Consider the following 20,412-nt stretch of genomic DNA (forward strand, 5'->3'; position numbering starts at 1 on the left):
AAAATACTTTGAACTTTGATTTTCAAGATGAATAAAAAAACAAAGCTCTTGCATTAAATTTGAAAAATGAGTACAAATAGTGTGTTCTTCATTTACAATATTCAATATACCAAAACTACAAAAAACATTCCATCCCTCCTTATTTCTCTTTATATATTGTGTTTCTACTTTCTTTTTACTGCTGACTTCCCTCCATTCAAATAAAGTATCCTTCATTTATATCCTATTTGATTAAGGGTGTGACTTTTCAAATATCTTTTTATTTAATAAAATATTTATTCTTAACTGTTTCAAATACGCTGCATTGCTATTTGTTTATGAATACTTTGGACTTCTTTTCTTTAAACCAATTATTATTTCCTTAACTTGTTTTCATGTTTATATAGATTGATAATAGTCTTGTCTGCATTGTTATCTGACGAGATCAATATAATCTTAGTTTTTCCATAAATATATATGTGGACCGAAATCCCTATGGCATCTCAACTTTCTCCACTGTTGCATATTCCCCACGTTTGTTGCTGTATTTGATTGGCTTCAAAAAAATTGCTAATATTCTATATTTCCTGAACATCCTTTTACAGCTTTGCTGTTATTGTTATAGGACCTTCACTTTTGGTGATGATCTAGTATTTTCTATGTAATGTCGCTGTACACATATGCATTGGTGAACTCCCATGACTGCTTGACATGGAAACTATATCGTTGTTGTCTCTAACTTATCATTGCTGTCTGTGAGTCAACTGATGACATCTCTAGGATCTTCGAACTGTGTTTCCATAAGCACTTTTGTGTTCTTTATAGATCGTTTCTCTGGCTCACATACTCTCGTTTCTTCCACATATATCTTTCATTCCATTTCACTGTCGTTGCAGACGAAGGAGTATATCTATATATATATATATATATATATATATATATATGTCTGTGAGTCAACTGATGACATCTCTAGGATCTTCGAACTGTGTTTCCATAAGCACTTTTGTGTTCTTTATAGATCGTTTCTCTGGCTCACATACTCTCGTTTCTTCCACATATATCTTTCATTCCATTTCACTGTCGTTGCAGACGAAGGAGTATATATATATATATATATATATATATATATATATATATATATATATATATATATATATATATATTGCTGCTATATTTGTTTTTCATCGAGCACTTTTAAAATTTTGTCACATATCTGTAGTCATATACTCACCGTCATCCTCTGCAACTTTGTTTCCAATTTTCTTTGTCTTCTTCAGATTATTGTTCATGGCAAAGATATGTCTGTGACAATCTTTGTATTATAGTTTTGTTTCTTCATAAGTTTCTCGTACTTTCTAATCTTTATTGAATGCTAATACTAGAAGTCTCTTGTTCAAGTTCATTTTGACTAAGCGTATGAACAATTTCCTTTTTCCAGATCTTTAGAGGACACAGTATAAGAACTATCTCCAGATGTTCCAGATTCATTGGACTCACTAGATTGAATGCTATCATTGCAAATATCAGTTATAGCATTAGGAGACTCTACTTTAGTGTCTTTTATAGGCTCAAAAATATCATTGCTAACTCTGTGATCTTCTCCATTATGTTGAAACCTTTTAGAGTTGCAACAATCAAGGCCAACTAAATCTGCATTGGGTTCTTGCTGCATTGGTTTTCACCCATCAAGGCTGATTTTGGAAGTCTCTGAATGTAAATTTTCTAACATTATTTTACAAATGGAGGTCCTAATTTGCACAAATTAGGGCTCCATCATGCCCAACGAATAGGGGAATAGATTGCAAGCAACATCCTCTTTTTGAACATTTTGGTTTTGCAAAGCGTCTTCAAAAATCTTAATGTGTTTATCTGCGGTGCGATTGACATCATTCACAAAGAATTTAGAACAAAAGTGCTCAGGATTCCGATTCTTTGACATATTGTGGTAAGCAACAAATGTCGTGAGGGGCAATGCATTCTATGGACGACATTACTGTTGTTAGGCCATCAATGGAACTTCTTGTTGAGTGGCTTTAGGTGCAACAACTTGTATAGGTATCTGCAAAAACAGTTGTCGAATTTGTGTAGCTTCTTGTTGAACTCCTGCTTGTTGCGTGTGGGCATTTCTTTGTGCTTGATGTTGAGATGGAGTCTGGAATGTTCTTGTAAGTCCGGCTACACTTGGTGAATTCTAACTTGTAGATGCTTCTTTCTTACCTTGCCTAGGCTTTGGATCAAAATTTAATTCTTGCAGTTCCTTTTCTCCTGAGGTTGACCATAAGATTCTTTTTCTCTAGTATGTGAAACTTCTTCTGAATCTTGATAATGTGTACTAGCCCTCCTAGCACCAATTTCTGTTGATGTGCATTTTATGACCCACCAAACAGTAGAACAAAATACAGATGTATCTTATCCTCTCTTGAACAAATTGTTGGGTATGCTAAGATTGTGAGAAGATCATATGATGACTCCAAGGTATCTTTTATGTTAGGTCTTGATTGTGGATACGCTTGGTGGTTGATGTGATTTACTATATATCAAAAAGGGGCCTTACGTATGTTCACTCAAATTAATTTCAAATCATGCTAGATGTGGGAGCTATTAGAAGATTTTGCAGTGAAGTAATATTTTGGGATCCTAACAAAATATGTAGAAATAAAAGGGGAAAGGGCTAAGAAATTCTAGTCTAATCCTAAGAGTAATGACAACAACAAACAATACTTTGATGGACAAATTCCCCAATAATTGAGCTCCGCTTCGCCAAGCTATACTACAACTACATGTGAATTGGTGCAATCTTGAAGGGTTATGCAAAAGATTTTCATATCACCACGAACACCATCAGAAAGAACAATGCATGTGAATGATAGAAGTTAAGCATACACAAGAATGGGGTTCAGGCTAACTTTGCACAATGATTTACAATGAGTAAATTGTCAAAAGTCTGAACCAAAATAATCCATTGAAACACCATCATATTTTCCATCTCAATCACCACACTTTATCTAACAACCTTAATCTAAATGAGGGAATTATGAAACCAAGCAAGCACTAAAACACTTCAATTATTCACCAAACTTCAATGAAGACTTTATTGTTATAGTAGCTCATAGCAATATTCTGAAGATCCACTCCTTACAAATGAGAAGAAGAGACCTTTTTATAGTTCCTTGAAGACAATGGGTGTCCTAGATTGAAACAATAATTGATCACCCTTTTTTGTCACATCAGCCCTAAGTAGGCTTAGGGCAAAGAAAGAAGAATCTACATTAATGTAAAAAGTAATCCACTACCATAGCAGGTAATAAATGCCCACTATGCTCGTTTAGGAAGAGAGTAGGGTGAAATAAATTAACATTGCACACACCCACTATGCATTAAATGCATCTATCTTTGACTTTGTCGTTGAATTCTTGGAATCTATCCAATACCATCTCCAATTTATCCATGTTGACGCTCGATGCCGATTCATGCTTGAATTCCAAGGCTCTCATTGCATGCTCGGATTTCCACAAGCTTTCTTCCCATTTTGGCAACAAGTCCTAGCCTGTATGCATGTCTTTTGAGAATGTGGAGAGGTTCTCAAAATCATCTCTAGTGAAGATATTCAATCTGAAGGATTCCTCTAATTTGCTCTTTAGGTTGTCTACAATTATCTCATCTTCAGCCATCCTCCATGATAGCACTGATGCTATAGTGTTGGAGATCTCTGGTAGTGCTTTGGTAGTGCAAACATTTCCCTTGCCATGAGTATTGTGCCATACCATCAAGGAAAGTCATATGCATCTCCTTCCTTGATGATCCCACCATCGACCAATGTTTGCCTATGTGTTTCTATCAATTCTTGCAAATCGAAGACCATTTTGTCCTGATAGATGCGGTCATCATCCCATGATTCCACTATGCAGTGAATCCTAGAAAGGATGGGCAATGCCCTAGCATGAACTTGTACAAAGCTCTTGACATGCTTATATTTGCTTCATTCTAGATACTGTCAATCCAAACTTCTGCACCTTGAGCAATTTGTTTGATTCTATCAATGCCTTCTACTTAGTCAGAATAAATGGCGGAGGATTGCAAGATGGGCCTTCTTCTCTCATTGGATAAGGTAGGTTGTTTATGAATTTGTACGAAGTCTTGATCTTGCTTTTTTGAAGGTAGATGATACCTCCATGGGTTATACTACTTTTGAATGCATTTTGGTCTTAGTCCTTACCTCTTCTTGGGGATGTGGCTCTCATGGTTGGGGATAGGCCATGGACAAAGTTGTTGGATTATGGGGGTCTCCCTTTTCGATGTTATTGGTGCTTCTCTACTAGTCACTTGGCCATAGATTGTTCTCTCTTGCATCATTAAGACACTATTGCTTAGTTGAAGGATGCCAATGGTGATTAGCTAATTGTCGTGCCTTCCAATTCTTCCTTTGATGACTCTTTACAAGATGATGATGGTCCTCTTAAGATGATGTTTTTCTTTTGTTGTTGGTTTGGCCTCCTCAAGCCCTGTGGATCCTACTCCACCTCTTGTTGATAGATCTCTTTCTGCATGGACCTTTCTCCAACTATTTCTCCTATTATGCTCCAACCTTTGGTACATGTGCAACCTTGTTAGGATTGTCCTTTGCATTGATAGTCTCGTGAAGAAGATTTCTCTAGTTGCTCCCCATTATGATGGTGTTCCTAATGATAATATCCTAGGACTATTGTTAGTCGGTGTAGGAAATATTTTGCTTCCTCCTCTCCCCAATCTCTTCCCCATGTTGTGGGTGAATTTTTTACCCACTCTTGATGTGGGTTACTAGGTGTTGCTAGTGTGTTTAAATTGATCTATTCTATTTTGTTCTTAAACAAGTTGTAAATAGACTTTCTGGCTTGTCTTTGTACTGACAACATCATTACTTCACTACTTTTATTATGAAAAGAAAAGGTAATTATGAAAAGAAAAGGTGACCCCCTCACATGTTTTTACACGTCATAGAATTGTCAAAAGTTCTCTTCCATATCTCATAATGTCATAAAATGTTCTTTCAGATCTTTATGTCATTGGATGCTCTTTCAATTTCTTATAGAAATAAAATATTACATTGTGTGTAGTAAAGACTCTCACCTCAATGTGGAACACTCTTTTATATGAGTGTGCAATAATAGATTAAATCAAATAATAATAAACTTAGGATTACAAAGAGTATTGAAATACTATCCAAATACGAATAAGTTAACATTTGAATGAATTTCAGAATTTTCAAGTCACAGTCAATTATCATACCTTGTGCTCATGAGAATGACTTATGATATGGGAACAATCAAATAAAATAGATATTAAAATATAACATAATGTGTGTATAGATTGCTATAATTGAAATCTTATTTAAATTTACATATTAGAATGTGTGTTGGCATTGATAAGTCAGGACACAAATGTATTTGTAATGTTTATAAACAAAGAAGTATCATTAGGAAAGGGGCATATTTACAAATGTATACAATTTATCACGTGTAGATACATTTAGTCACTTCAAAATAAATGTAAAAGTAGAAGAAGATCTAGCTATAATGTTTATAGAAATGATTGTGTATATGTTGTTTACCATCGACGTTTTGGATCATACTCCTTGATCCATCACCAGGATGAAAATAACATGAATATACAAAAATGATACCCTATTAGATAGGTTTTGAAATGATGTCATTCACATCTACATCTGCTACTGTGCCAACAAGTATTCCCACCAAGGCAAAAAAAAATTAACTTCAAGACCTTAGTGCTTGCTGGAATGACTACTCTACCCTCTGTCCCTAGGGGTGCTCTTGTGTCTTCACCTGTTCTGGTAGACTTCCCTGCTGCCATTTCTGATGTACTGAGTGGGGATTGCCTTGGACCCTCTCTTTCAAGGCACCTGTGTCTACTTTATACCTTGCTGCTGATGATTTTGGAATTTTGGCAAGTAGTGGAAGAGTTCCACAGAGTTGTTGGTTGACAGAGTTTTACTCACGTTGCCAAGTCTGCTGCAGCTATTTCTTCAAAGGAGAAATGTTGACCTCTTGCCTGTGCCAAGACACCCCTTGTGGTGGTGTGTAGCTTGGATGCGGCGAAGAATATGGATTTCTACCAACTTTGTGGGTTAGTCTATAGATTCATCGGTTTCTTGCCTTTTCAGATTTGCATCGGTGGGTTTCCAATTCTTGGAGATCTCGTCTTAGGTAACATTGAGTTTTCCCTTGTGCAAAGGTGTTTTCTATTGCTCTTTTCATTTCTTCAAGACTGTGATTTGGTGTTAGAGTACACCGTGGGGCTGGGTGAATCACTCTCTCTTGACCAAACACTGGACAATCTTCTTTAACCCTCTTATTGAACTACTCAGTGTGCATCCAGCATTTGGGTAAATCCTCACCTTCATTTTTGGGAGAATTCTTCCTTTGAGGCCATTAGAAACTCTATTGGCTGATTCTTAAAGGTGGATAAGGCTACGACAATTATGGGCATCTCTACCTTCGCTCGCATTTTGGTGGACATTGACATCTCCACACCCCTTCCAAAGGGATGTGGTTCTTATGGTTGGGGATAGGCCTTGGACTCAATCATTGTTTATGAGGGTCTCCCCTTTCGATTTCGAGGATGCCTCTCTATTGGTCATTTGGCTATTGATTGTTCTCTCTCATGCTGTAAAGGTGCTTCCACTTGGTGGAAGGAAGTAAATAATGAACATTTGACCTAATTCATGACCTTTAATTCTTTTCCTCTAACAATTCTTCAGAAGCCAGTGATGAATCCCCCCAGGGAGATGCTCTTGTTGTTTCGGCAGACTTGGTGGACCCAACTCTGCCTCTTGCTGCTAGTACGGTACCCTCTGGCTACACAGACCCTCCTCTGATGACTACTCCTGATTTTCTTCAACCATTTGGCTCTGGAGGCACAACACTATCAACACTCTGTTCCTGGTGCTAATTGTCTTGTGAAGAGGGCTACACTACATCCCCATGGTGGTGAGGACATTACTAAATGTATTGCTTGGGCAGTTGTCCGTCGGCAAGTAAAAGTCACCTGATAGTCTTTCATTCCCCCGCCCCCCCCCCCCCCCACCCCCCCATGAAACATGTGGGTTGCTTGCTATGCTGCTAATTTGCTGTTAATGGTCTGTCTTCTATTTAGTTGTTTTTATTTTCACTTTTGGGTTGGTGTTACAGACAAGACCCTTGTTCTATTGGTTTTAGTTATCAAAAACATTTATATGCAAACTTCATCAATAAAAATATTTAAATTTAATGTATATGATAATAAAGGGGGAGGGCCAAGTAGTTGAGCGTATTCTAATAGTTGTGATAACACTTGCTGATTTAAAGTCCAATATTTTTGACAATACTGCACTAATAGTTGTGACTTTAAAGTAGTAACTGTGGATAATGATTACTCATAACTAAATGAATTGCATTTCTTAGATGTAAAACTAACAAATCATATGATGCCACATTAATGCACCAATAAAACATGACTTAGTGCATGACTATTGGTTTCACATTTTTTTGGAACCTTTTTGGACACCTTGGATAAATGAATGCTTGACATTGCATTTCATGATGTGATCTTGAAACCTTAGTTATAAGTAAGAGACCTGCCACATAAGTTTCTGTATAAATGTAGAATTGAATTGAAATTTACAGATAGAATTTTGAAAAATATGGAAGTTAAAATGTCCAACTATTAAATCCTCCCCCTTATCTGAAGTAAAATGTTTATAAAACTCTTTACAATATGCAAGGTGTGAAAGTAATGGACTTTGTGAGAAGAAATACGTCAGACGTAATGTAATAAGATGTTGTGAGTGCAGCTGCTGGAATACCTTGTCTCATTTCCAGGTGTAGATGTGAATGCTCTCAACAATGAAGGCTTGACTGCACTTGACATAGCATCAGCAGCAGCAGTTCAAAACAACCCCAATTGTGCCATCATCGTACATATACTAAAAGGTAAAGGAGCCATTGGGTGGAGTCTCACACCAAAATCTAAAACAGCTCGCCATCCAAGTAAAGATTCGAAGCGAGTGGGAGACAAAGATATGATAAATACGCACATGGTAGTGGCATCACTCATTGCCACCGTCACATTTGCAGCCATTTTTCAAATTCCTGGAGGAATCGAGGATGACAAAAATAGTATACACTATGGAGCTGCTAGGATGGCATTTCATTGGCGTTTTAGATTGTTCCTATTCAGTGACACTGTGGCCTTCACCACTCCCTTACTGTGGTTTTCGCTTGGTTAGCTCGACAAGTATTGTTTTACAATAATTCGGAAGAAGCGCCGTTGCTGTCCTATGTTTCCGGGATGAGTTTGCTCTTTTCAATCGTGTCGACGATAATAGCATTCCTCACTGCCGCCGTTTCCTATACAACAACCTACGACCATGCTAAGCTTAGGAGGATGGACGAGGAAGCTTTCAATGAGTATGTATCTCTTTCAGTCTGTGAGTTCATTATTGTTGGCGTTCCACCAGTTTTCGCTCTCACCCTCCTTCCGATATCTCCAGGTCTTAGTTCCTGGGCCAAATATATTACTGAGACACGGGAAAGGTTTTCTTTCTATTTGTTCGCTCAAGCGATTGTCATAGCGTTCATAACTATTTTCGCTGCTCACTTGTAAACGAGAGATCAAATTGCATGAGTCGTTATGTTCTCTTACTAATGGCTCTATTAATTCTATGTTATCTACTGTTTCTATGTTATTATAAGTTACTCATAGATTCATATACGGACTGTCTGTTTATAGACTCTAAAAGAATCTCTCTCTCTCTATATATATTGCAGTCATTTTGTTCTATAAATACTTACAATTTTTTTTGGAAAAGGAATTTTATAATTTTTACTTGTTCACTATTCGTAACTATTAGTACAGATGTCTTTATAAATAGGTATAGGTATTTAGTAACTATTAGAACATAATAAATATAAATTAGTAAGTCTTTATAAATAACTTATAATTATAAATTAGTAAGTCTTTATAAATAACTTATAATTTATAATTAGTACTACATACAAAAATTTCAAGTAAAAGGAACGAGTGTCTTATTTAAAAGAAATTATCACAATAAATTTTTAAATTTGAGATATTCTATTTTAACTAGATTCTAAATTAATATAAATATATAACAATCAAAATAGAAACATATATAATAGAATTATATATAAATAGAAACATTGAAAAGTAACTAAATTGAATCATCTCTCTCTCTCTCTCTCACACACACACACACACACACACAATACTAAATTGTCAATTATTACAATTTAGTAATAAGTTTAATTGTCATATAAGGTTCAAAAGTGCAAATGACCAATATGGCCATCAAATTTGAGTCTTGATTTTACTATTATAAACATAATGTGATAGGTAATATGTGTTATATTTGATACTGCTGTTACTATTAATATTCAAATCTTTTTAGAATGTTATTATTAAATCTTCGTTTCATGGAAGCTGAGAGGTGGCCCATTATGACCTCAAGAGGCTCATAACTAGAAGTAAAAACTATTTAACCTTTTAAAAGATATCAAAATTGAAGATAAATTTCAAGACTTTTATTAGAGTATTTTAGAAATAAATGTAACACCTACCAGGTTGGATTCTGATTTGGAAGAATTTCAACTACCTCTTAGATGATCGGAAAACCTAGGAATTAGCTAAAGACCATAATGAGTGTTCTAATATGCAAATTAAAGGGACCAACTAACAAGACTTCTGGTGTCTTCTCCACTTTGAATTATGCAAGATTCAGGCAGGTGTACTTAGGAATTCATTCTTTATTTACTCAAAATTCAGATTCTCAACATGACTCCCAAAACAACATATGATTTAGCCCCAATTCTTCTAACTCAAAGACAATAAAGAGATGATGAATTGCTAGTTTATCAAACCCTAAACTCCACGAATCAAGCACAGGCTGACGTTTTCAAAATTCAATAAAAGAAAATTAAATCTTTGATTTATATGAATTTTTTACATAGTATGAAACATTCCAATTAGATCAACTTTAGAGGATGGCCAATGCCTTATCTATCAGGCTATAGACTCACAAGAATTAGACATCAACTTCTGGATCTTATCTTGACACTTTGTGAAAAGGTAATCAATGTTCATTTTTAGATCTCATACTTATCAATATCTTTAATGAAAACCATAAAGTTCTTTCAATTTACATTAAGCATTTACATAACCCATTAGATTATTAGCAAAAACAAGTTGAGATATAATCCAAGTGAATTACAACTGAAATTTAAAAAACTTTGCCTTTAAATCTCATAGAACATAATAGAAATAAATGAAGAGGCAAAATTTGGGATGAACAATCAACATTCAACATTCAACATTTGTATTAATTTCTTTGACATTATATAAATTCAATGACCATCCCTATCAGAAAAATAACTCAAATAGACTAGCAACTGTTAACTTTCCATTCAATTTTGGAACAAAATTATAGTATGCATGGAACAACTTAAAACTTGAACAAATCCTAGTTCAACAAAATGAAACTTGGACCTTCACTCTACATCTTGGAAATCCTTTTATAGAAACAAGGATTGTAACACGTGTCAGATGGGAGGACACATGTTAAAAGTTGGGTTAAAACAACCTTTTCAAATGAGACAAAAACAATTACAAAAATAATACTAGAGATAGCCAAAATTTGAGCAGCTGTCAATTCTGTTGTTCAAGATCAACTCTGTAATTTGTAATGAGAGAACATCCACAGGAGGTGAACCACAAAGATAAGATGTCTCTATCAGATAGTTGTCCTCCCTCCTGATGTTCTTTGACTTTTTTGCATGCTCAGTCACTATCTCCAGATGGAATAGCCTTTATGTCAGCAATCACCTCCCAGATGTTAATATTAGATTCTTCATCTGGCCAAGTTGCTCCCCTGAGTACACTTATTCATTGAGGCACTTATTCCACTTTGCATCAGTTATAGCTCTAACCTCTGTAACTATTTTGCTCATGTTCGCCTCCAACTTATACAAAAGATCAACAATATCAAATATTGTTGCAATAACTGTTTCTCCATTGATGTAAGCAACAATCCTCTCATGCTTCATAATACAAAAAAAAGAATTTAACCATTCATGCCAATCCTTTATCTTATTTTCCTCACCAGTTATCTTCTGGATAAAACTAGGTGTACCATTGGCAATGGTCTTCATTTTGTTGCTTATTAACTGCAACTTTCCAAAAAAGATTGCATTCAAATCTTTTAACTCTATTTACCATTTTCCTTGTGGAAATAGTTTCTTTAGGCAATTCCTTCTTTTGAGGCAAAATTGGAACTAGTTTATCAAAGAATGGTATATAAGGACCCCATTTAGTAAATAAGGGGGAAAGAATGGATAGAGCTTCTGTACATTTGTATTCTGTTGGAAATTTGTTCAGCGCTCCCCTCGAGATTTGTGACAAGGGCTTAACCACCCCCCTGTGTACTATAAGTTGAGTCATTGTATTAGACATTGACAGATCAATCTTTGGTGTAACAACAACCCCACTCTAACATATTTTTCTCCTTGTAGTGCAATATAATTGATCTGAATACCTTAAGAAACTTGTTTAAGGACACTGATCTTATGTGAGAGCATGCTCTCCATTGTTCTAACTTCTATTTCTTTCCCAACATCCAACGCATCTACTTCCATTTGCTGATCCATATCCTCATCTGTTGTATCAACTTCAGTTTGGGTCTCTTGATCCTGTTGAAAACAATTGATCAATTGTATAGTCTTTGATGTTACACAAAATGTCATATCTTTACCAGTCAATGTATGTCGAGCTCACTAAGGTGATGAAGGCATATTCCTAGGATATTCTAGCAGAAGTAAAGCATACAAGTGTTTGAATCTAACCACTCATAAAATCATAGAAAGTGCACATGTGAGAATTGACGAGTTTGCATAAAAGAGTGAAGAAAAGAGTAACAAAGAACCTGAAGATTACAAAAAGTTTATTTACTTTGAACCTGATACATTTCCAAATCCAATTGGAAGTCAATAAAATTTACCCTCCGAGTACCCAAAATCTCCAAAAGCACCCGAGTTGCATCTAGTGCAACTCGAGTCATAATTTGAAGGTCCCGAGTCACAGTTAAAGGCTATTGAGTTGTAGCTAGTGCAACTAGAGTTTGAATCTAAAGGACCCGAGTCATAGAAAGTGGGACCCAAGCATGATGCCAAAGATCATGGTGAAGCAAGTGGAATACGTACTATATCCAAAGTACTCGCGTTAGCAAGATATGTCAGAAGGCACCATGCACCCAAGAAGATCATTGGAGACAAGTCAAATGGTACAATGACAAGGAACAAATTGAAAGTTACATGTTTGCTTACTGAATTTGAACCTAGATCAGTTAAAGATGCTTTGGATAACGAAAGTTGGATTGAAGCAATAAATGAAGAGATATAACAAATAGAAAGGAATAAGACCTAGACTCTTGTTCCTAGACCCAAGGATAAAAATGTAATTAACACGAAGTGGGTTTTCAGAAATAAGCTAAATGAAGATGGATAAATTTCAAGAAACAAAGCAAGGTTAGTATGCAAAGGTTATTCTCAAGAAGAAGGTATTGATTATGGTGAAACTTTTTCTCCTCTTGCAAGATTAGAAGGTGTTAGGACCTTATTTGCTTATGTTGCACATAAAGGATTTAAAGTTTATCAGATGGATGTGAAATCTACATTCTTGAAGAGGAAGTCTACATAGAGCACTCTGAAGGTTTTGCAGATCCCAACAAAAAAGATTTGACTTGCAAGTTGCATAAAGCATTGTATGGTCTCAAGTAAGCTCCTAGAGCTTGGTATCAAAGCTTGGTATGAAAGACTTCATAATTATCTTATGAAGATTGGCTTTCAAAAGACAAATGATAACAACAACCTATATATCAAAGAAGGACCAGACAAGAAGATTGTGTTGACAAAGATATTTGTGGATGATACATTGTTTACTGGAAATGATGATTTGTGCAAAGCTCTTTTAGAGGAAATGAGTAAGGAATTTGAGATCTCCATGTTTGAAGAGATAAAATTCTTTGTTGGATTGTAGATTCAACATAAGAAAGAGGGTAGCTACATTACTCAATCTAAGTATATCAAGGAGATACTGAAGAAATTTGGAATGGAGGATTCAAGACCAGTTGGAACACCTATGTCTATTGAACATAAGCTTTCCAAAATTGATGATTCCGAGGAGGTAAATTAGACCGCATACAGATCAATGATTGGAAAACTGCAATATGTAGTGCATACACAAGGTTTGATATTGCATTAGAAGTTGGTATGGTGGAAAGATTTTCAGCTAATCCTAAAGAAAATCAGATGATGGAAATCAAGAGAATTATGAGGTATTTGAAGGGTACTGAAGATTATGGATTATGGTACAAGAAATGAGGCAATTTAGATTTGAAAGCCTTCAATGATGCTGATTGGGCAGGAAGTGTTGATGATAGGAAGAGCACCAGTGGTGGAGCGTTCTTTCTTGGTAAAAGACTAGTGTCTTAGACAAGTAAGAAGCAAAACTGTATTTCTTAGTCTACAACAGAGGCAAAGTATGCTACAACAACGTTTAATTGTTCCAATGTTGTTTGGTTCAAGCAACTATTGGCAGGTATGAAAGTAGAGATCAAGGATCCAGTGGTTATTTTTTGTGATAACACCAGTGCAATTAATATATCAAAAAATCCTGTGATGCATACCAAGATCAAACACATTGCCATAAAATACCATTTTCTGAGAGAATTGGTGCAAGACAAAGAGTTGAGACTTGAATATGTGAATACTAAAGAACAAATTGCAGACATATTCACTAAGTCATTACCTAAGAATGCATTTTTGTATCTAAGAGGTAAGTTAGGGGTCATTCCCCTATTTGAAGCTGACTAAATGAAGTTTAGTGATGCATTAACTAGAGCATATTGAAGATTAGTCAAGTTGATGCAGTATTGAAAGGGCATATTGCATATGAATTAGTATATGAGGTACATTGATATTCGCTAAATATTGTCTTTGACATAAGATGTCAAAGAGGGAGAGTCCAGTCATACATCAAAGCAATCTTATCAAAGATATCAAGAAGGAGAATGAACTTGGTTTGATATCAAAAGGACAGAGTTTGCTGACAGAGGGAGAAATTGAAGTCAGAGGGAGTTCACATTGATAAAGGGAGTTCTCATGGATGAGAATCAGAATGAAACTAAGGATATTATTTTTACTATTATTTTGCTCTAAAAATTTCATTGTGTCATGACATGTTGTGTTGCCATCAATACCAAAGAGGGAGATTGTTGAAAACAATTGATACAATTGTATATTGTCTTTGATGTTACACAAAATGTCATATCTTTACTAGTTAGTGTATTCCGAGCTCACTATGTGATGAAGACAGTTTTATATGTCTGCCAAGCATTCCAGTGTTTGCCAACTTCAAAAGATAGTGTATGCGAAGTTTACTCAAGCGTCGAAGAGAAGTTAGCAGAAGTTGAGTGTTAATTGATCTCACTCGGTTAATGAAAGAAAATTGGATAGAACCAGTGCTAACTGAGCTCACTTGGTTACCAAAGGAAGTTAGCAAAGATGCAGTGTTAACCAAGTTCACTTGGTTAACACATGAAAATCATTTATGAGCTAGTATCTACCAAGTAGGGTCAGCTAATGAAGGATTTTCTTGTTTTGGCATATTGAGTTTAATGGATTTGTTTGTTGGTTCTAGATGACCGAGGAGATGAATACTAATTACTCTAAGATGTATTTAGGCTGACTTGTCAATGTGTATGATATAAGGTCAAGTTGAGGATTAAATGGGTGTTAGTGTTTGGAATAATAGAAGATGCTTAGAAGAAATGAATTAGAAAGATAAACAAAATATCCCTGAGGAGCTGAAAAGATACATTTGATTAGAAAGGATCAAGTGTTCGAGCCAGAATTGAGATCTGAAATCAGCAATATAGTAGCACTAGAAATTAGGTCATATCATTGTTATTCTCTAACCATTGTAGTAGTGAACTAAATCTCTTAACAAAGTTGGCTTAACAACTATTTGTAAATCTTCTAACAAGATGACATTTCTAGATTGAAGTGTTTAAAGACCACTAACAAGGCCACTCCTACTAGGGCAATTAAATCCTTTAACAAGGTCACGCCTAATAGTGTGTTTTATAACCTTTAACAGTGTTGGCTCCTAAAAGGGTCTTACTTCAGAAGAGTGAAAATTAGTAACGAGTTGCAATTGGTGGTTTTTCCCAAATTGGGTTTCTACATTAAATCTTGGTGTCACTTGTGTTCATGCTATTTCTTTTGTGTATGCAACTAAGTTAATTAAGGTTAATGATAGATACTATCTTAAGTTCTGCATGTTCAATATTTGCCGAGTAATAGTTGTTATTTTAGTGGTTACTGTGTTACAACATATTGTTAGTGTTAATCGAGTGCTTGTGTGTTAACTGAGTAATAATAGTTTCATCAGAGTTTATGTTTTGTATTGGCATTTAAGAGATCTAGGATTTATTTTAGTGGTAACTGATTCACGCAACCCCCCCCACTCTTATATTTCCAACAAATCCTTGACCTCAGTAATAGGCTTGGTTACATTTCTCAAATTCCTCACCTCATCCTCTAGGGTAGCCATTATCTGCTCCAACACATATGTCTTCTTAAGCTCTTCCTCATATTTTTTCCTTGCATCAGTGGATAAGCTATATGTTTGGTACAACTGCTATTCAAGCATATCCATTTTGTTGTTCCCCATTAATGATGTAGTATTCATTAAATTGTGAATTTGGTCACTTGAAACAATAGTGGCATTCTAGAATATCACATTGCCTTGGGGTGAGTCTCTTACCTCCATCAGAGTTGGTTTGTCCGACTTAGGGGCCGTACTCCATACTGCCATTGTCCTGGAGTCCACGTTGAATCTTGACCCCTGCAACTCTCTTGCAATGTTTGTCTCCTCAAACGAGACAGATTTTTCTAGTCTTCTAATTTGGTCAAGCATAAAAGATGAGTTGAGCTCCCATTCACTTCTTTGTATTATCTACCTAGCCTCATCCACAATGAGAGTTTCACTATTAGGGTCATACTCTTATAGCTTCTGCACTAATTCAACTACTTTCTCTGGTGAATCTCCTGGCTGCAATTGCAAGGTAAGCTAAATCTTGTTTAATCTTAAACATGAATGACTTGAATTCTTTTGAATTTATGAAGTCATCATCCCTTATAAATTCCTAAGCTTGGACTAACCTTTCATCTAACATTCTTATTTGAAGCTTTGTTTTATTAGGGATTCTTTCATGTTGGCTAGCTTGCCTGATCAAGAAATTATGCCTAATATCATCAAAATACTTTGTGCCCCTTGACAATATCTCCAATGCCTTCTACCTAGCCTTATCTAGAAGTTTACTATCTCCTTGGGCCCATGATGAACTCATAGGTTGATCATCTTCCACATCAATTTCAATCACATTCTCCTGCTATAGGGGTTCATGCTTCGCTTCGTCTCTTATTTCAGCAGGTACTTGAGACATTATTGTATCAAAATTGTCTAGGCAGTTATTGTACCTACCCAAGTATCTGTGTTCATGGTAAAAGCCTTTGAAAGAGGGATGTGCTCTCTTCATTTCATCTTCTACCCTCATGATCTCTCTCCATCTTAGGGTCCTATTTCTTTAGTCCTCTGTCTCTAAACAATTCATTATTACATCCTCTTCCCAGTAAAGTTTTATATTTGGGAGAGTGTATTTCCTCATTTGTTTTAGGGCATTCTTAAGGAAATCATTATGATCATACATCTTAGCAGGAGTAGTAGGAATTCACTCATATATGCATCTATCTCTTCTATGGCATCTTTTCCAATGACAAAATCTCCTATCTTTACATTTGTACGGACAAAGGAACCCTTCTTTACTGTATGACCTAAGTGTTCCCTGTTCATCATTATAAGATGCCAAAAGAATTCTAATCACCCCAACCTTACTGGGATATATTGGGGCAATACATGAGGGGGTTAGGGACATCCATACACCCTTATCAATGAAAAGTTGTCAAAAAGAAACAAAATAGCCCAATCATGGCCTAATCTCCTATTCTCATTTGGGCATGCAAAAGGTCTTGTTAGCATTTTAACCCCCTTAGGAACCTTATTTGTTATATCAACAAGCATATTGGAAATAGGAAAAACAAAATCATTATAAAAAAGAAACAACATTGGCATAAGGGTAAAACCTTTTCCATAACCTTGTCCACAGCTGCACAAGCAAGTTTTCTCCATTCTCCTCAGTCACCTTAATGAAATTAGGAGTGACATTCCCTATATTCTTATAGAGGATGATGTCCATTAACAATGAGTAGTGGTGGAATTTGAAATTCCCCATCTCTCCCGTTTGAGCAACAACAATTTCATTGTGCATCACATTGATTATATGTGTCACAAAGTCATACTCGACATTGTGATGTGAGTCTTGGATGTGTAGGGCGATGATGTAGATATATCGAGGAGCATTCATTGTACGATCCAGTCCAATCACCTTATTCACTCCAAACATAGTATACTAGAAGTATCTACTAAAGAATTCCAAAGGCATGAAAGCTCCCACCTTCTTTTGTAGCTCACCCTTCCCCTTCTGAGCCCTAGGGATATGCCTTCCCATAACCTTCCTGCTAAAGAAACTTTTCTGATTTTTTAATGTCTCATTCATTTTGTTCTACTCAATGGACCTTGTCATTGGTCCTCCAAGGTTGAAAAATTCAATGATAGTTTTTGGCGCAGTGCAAGGAAAGAGAATCCCCAAAGGAGATGGCCTAGACCTCAGCAATAACCACACAACGGAAACACAATAAAAATGCAACACAAATGCAAGATCTGATACCAAATCACAAATCTTTATTATAAAATAATTGTTTACATGCAATATGCTTGGCTATAAGGCCTTCCAAGTCAGGGCCAAATACAACAACAAATACAATAACAGTTCTGCAAGATCCTAAAAGATCCAATTCACAACACTAATCCCAGCTAGTTCAGATCTTTACTCTGATAAAGACCTCAAAGGAAGATCTCAACTTGTGCTCGCAAGCCCACCAAGCAATCTCCTTGTTTTCCAAGCCACAACTACTGGCTCTTCAAAGTTCACTCCACTTCATCTCCTTCTCCAAGATGTATAAAATTACTAAAGACTCTACAAGACCCTTTAACTTATATCCAACAAAGGCACAAGTCGGCTTAGCACTTACAAACTAAATAAAACTCCTTGCATCAAATGATTATTTAAGCCACAAGTCAGCTCACAACAAATATTAAATACAAAATGTTAACCCTAGTGTTAACCCGAAGTAAACACGCGATAACTACACAAAAATACTTATGACAAGGCCCAAGTTTACAACCAAGATTAAATGCACATAGAAGAGATGACCAAGACCAAACATGGGTCCACACAGACTCCTAGATCGATCCACGTCACAATCACATGCTAAATGCACTTAAAACTCCAGTCGGCACCAACACATTGCCGGGTGACAACAACCTCCCAAGCATTGCTGAGTAACCAACACATGTAGAGCAACCAATACATGCCGAGCACCTAATACATGTTGAGCAACCAATACATGCCGAACACAACAGTGAGTGCCGAGCAACAATATCTGCTAATCTTTTCAATGACCAAACCCCTTTAATGATCGAGCACCTCGGCTAACACTACTTTCAACAATGACTGAGGACCACTCCTTTGGTGACCGAGTTCACAACTCCAAAGCGAAATACCGCCAACATGTAGGATTGCAAGAATGTCTAGGATGCTCCTGCATCAGACATCTTAGGTTCGAAAAGATGTTCTAGAAGCTAGAAGAGCATCTTTTGGGATTCAACACATAAATCCCAAACTGGGTCTTCACATACATATCCTCCCAGTCTTCAACTTGCACTCTTTCCCTTGTTCTTCTTCTTCTTCACATCCATCATAGGTGTTCTATAGGTCTTTTTTCCATGTTGATCTCCAACCTTCTCAAAATCTTCCAACTCAATTCAGCTGCCAATACTCGGGTTCCTCCTACTAAGCTCTTCATTCTACAAAGGAATTAACGAAAATTTCCTACCACCTTTCTCAACAACAAACACATTCCTGACGCAATCATGCATAGCCCTGTAATCATATTGCCAAGGTCTACTAAGAAACACATGACCACTGTTCATGCACAGTATCATACAACACTTGATCCTTATACTACCCAATTTAGAAATCAACTAGGCATTGCTCCCTCACTTCCAAAGCATGCTCACCTTGCAATCAACCAATCCTATAAGGATAAGGTTGTCTCACTCTCTTCAAACCAAGTTTCTAAACCATCTCCTTAGTAACAAGTTTATCAGTAGTACCACCATCCACAATCACCTTGTAGATTTTGCCACTAGACTTACAACAAGTTCTGAAGAAACTAGTCCTTTGAAAAGAATCCAATGTTCTTTGACCCACTAGTACTCGCCAAGCCAACAAATTCTCTCCTTGCTCAAGTTGGCTGTCTTGGACTTCAATCTCATTCACAACAACAATAGTCCTAACAATCAGACATTCAAAAGGCCTATGCCCTTCTTTTCCACATTTGAAACAATTACCTTTGAAAACACCTCCATTTGTCCTCCTTTTTTGATCAATAGGTTTTGGTTCACCTTCTACACTTAGTTTAGTTTGTGCCGAGCTATCCTGCTTTTCCTTTTCCTCAAGGATTACCTTGATGTTTTCTCTTTAGCTTCTCTTCTACTCTCAAAGCATATTGATAAGCATCCTCCATCAAAGAAATATTCAACATACCAACCTCATCCTGAATATTGAATCTTAAACCATTAATGTACAGGCTACCTTCTCCTTTGACAATTTTCGATGCCTAGACCAAATAGTCAATTTTCGATGAACTCCTCAATATAATCCTTCATATTCATATCCTTCTGTTTCATATTTTGCAACCTCTTAAATGACTCAAGTTCATAATCAACATGAATGAACTTAGCCTTCAGTTTAGTCACCATCAATCTCCATCTAGAGATCTTCATTTCACCTTCCTCCTCTCTATCTCTTTTCACTTCCTTCCACCAAAGAGCAACATGTCCCTTCAACTTAGTTTGTGCCAACCTCACTCTAAGTGGATCCTCAATATCCTCAAGCTCAAAGTAGTCTTCCAATTCACCAACCCAATCAATCAGGTCTTTAGGATTCAAAATACCTAAGAAATTAGAAACCTCCATCTTATGCTTCAGCTTCAACTGAGATCCAGGTCGAACAAACTGACCAACCCTAATTCCAATAGGTCTCTCCACATGATTAGTTCAATCCTCACCACTTTATCCAACAAATTCAAAATCTTCAAAAACTTCCTCATAACTACCTTCAATACCCACATGCCTAGGTATGCCACC

General features: G+C 36.2%; 1 pseudogene across 1 annotated transcript in view; it reads left to right on the plus strand.

Annotated features, from left to right (window-relative positions):
* LOC149558961 (protein ACCELERATED CELL DEATH 6-like) overlaps window positions 1-8,698 on the plus strand; it is a 48,013-nt pseudogene extending 39,315 nt beyond the window's left edge. Inside the window, exon 4 of the transcript XR_016365089.1 lies at window positions 7,805-8,698. The product of XR_016365089.1 is annotated as a protein ACCELERATED CELL DEATH 6-like (transcript). The remainder of the gene's footprint in view (window positions 1-7,804) is intronic.
* The last annotated feature ends 11,714 nt before the right edge of the window (window positions 8,699-20,412 follow it).

Source organism: Cupressus sempervirens, chromosome 5 (genome assembly GCF_028749045.1).
Source record: "Cupressus sempervirens isolate cs-2001-9-10 chromosome 5, ASM2874904v1, whole genome shotgun sequence".
Taxonomy (NCBI): Eukaryota; Viridiplantae; Streptophyta; class Pinopsida; order Cupressales; family Cupressaceae; genus Cupressus; species Cupressus sempervirens.